Here is a 1,914-nt window from a genome sequence, read left to right on the forward strand (position 1 = left end):
GGCGTGGTGGCTCAAGCCTGTAATCCCAGCACTTTGGGAGGCCGAGACGGGTGGATCACGAGGTCAGGAGATCAAGACCATCCTGGCTAACATGGTGAAACCCCGTCTCTACTAAAAAATACAAAAAACTAGCCGGGCGAGGTGGCGGGTGCCTGTAGTCCCAGCTACTGGGGAGGCTGAGGCAGGAGAATGGCGTAAACCCAGGAGGCGGAGCTTGCAGTGAGCTGAGATCCGGCCACTGCACTCCAGCCTGGGCGACAGAGCGAGACTCCGTCTCAAAAAAAAAAAAAAAAAAGAAAACTAAGAATATCTTAAAGAATATTAACAAAGTGCATGACATGAAATGACAGCGGAAAAATTAAAAGAACATTGAAAAATAATGACAGAGAAAAAGATGAGAAGAGTGTGTATCTGATGTATGCAAAAAATACTAATGCTAGTCTTATGTTATTCCTACTGTAAGATTTATCTCCATACATCTACGTGGAAAAACCGGTCGACTTAAACATAGAGGAAAATTTCCTACATTATTAATTTCTTCCTCTAAAAGTAGAAGACAAAAATACTCTAATTCTCAGACTTTCCCATAGGTAGGCATATGATTTCGATTCTTCCCTGCAGGTTGACTTTTGTGAGGCTTAGCTGGAGATGTGAGCAACTCAAAGATGCAACTTTTCATGGCGTAGGTGAGTGTTTGTTTACTGAAAATGTGAAGATGGCGGCATCCATTTACTCACAGCTGACACTGCAGAAGGTTCCAGCATTTCATCCGGAGATCATGGTGCTGGGTCATGGTAGCTGTGTTGTTTTCCTGTGAGATGCCTTTACAATGGTATTATTATCCTTGGTGGAATAGCTGTAGAGTATGGCTCCCTCACAATTCTGGAGTATCTGTGTGCAACCTAATGATCTTAAAAATTAAATTACTTTTTACTTAAATTGCTGAGCAGATTGTTATTTGCTATGAAGAACTCTGAATAATACACATCCTGAAACAATTGTAGTAGGATAATATTTTGTATTAATGAATTATTCTTGATTTTTCGATCTGTCATTTATTTTTCCCTAGCAAGGCATTTACCCTGAGTAGTTTTGAGGATATAATGTCATAGCAGAGGGGCAGAGAGAAAAATGAAGTCAAATTTTAGGCTTTATAGGATTATAGTCCTGGTCCTCAGAAGAATGGAAAGTAATTTGAGTTTGAGTTAAAGCTTTCCTTCTGTGTGTGGAAGTTATTTTCTAACTTCAGGAAAGGGAAAAGACTAAGAAAGGGAAACTGGAGAAGAGAGATCTAGGTGGCTTGGGAATGGGGCAGTAATTACCTACAGGGTTTATATGGACAGAGAAGGTGGAGCCTCTACTCATATATGAATTCTGCACAGAGGCAACCACTTTCTCTGCCAGTGCCCACAGATCATGCAGTCTCCACCCAAATGACAACTGTGCACTCTCTGTACTTTAAAGCCTAGTTAAGTGTCCCAGATCTCCTTTATTTGCAGCCAGCATGCCATACAAAGACCACTTGGCAGGAGTGATGCTCAACTGTGCCCCATGGCTTGTTTGGTCTCATCAGATTTTCATCATATTCACCACACTTCAGCCCTATCCTAGGACCATAGTAAATCCCCGAATAAGAGCATGGGACTGAATATACAGAAGGGTGGTACCTATGAGAGAAAAAAAATCTACCTGGAACAGAAACTGCTTGATATCTCATTGGAAAATGCATCCAAGTTACACAATATCTCTCTTGAGTCCTTGTGTGTGATTTCAAATATAGGATTTAGTTAAAGATCATATTAAAAGTTAGTACTATAAATAAGCATGAGTTGAATTGCTCTGTAGGTAAAACATTGACCTCATACTTAACCTTTACTTTGCAATCTTTATGGTTCAAGAAAAATGTATGCATCA

Source organism: Macaca thibetana, chromosome 1 (genome assembly GCF_024542745.1).
Source record: "Macaca thibetana thibetana isolate TM-01 chromosome 1, ASM2454274v1, whole genome shotgun sequence".
NCBI classification, from domain to species: Eukaryota; Metazoa; Chordata; class Mammalia; order Primates; family Cercopithecidae; genus Macaca; species Macaca thibetana.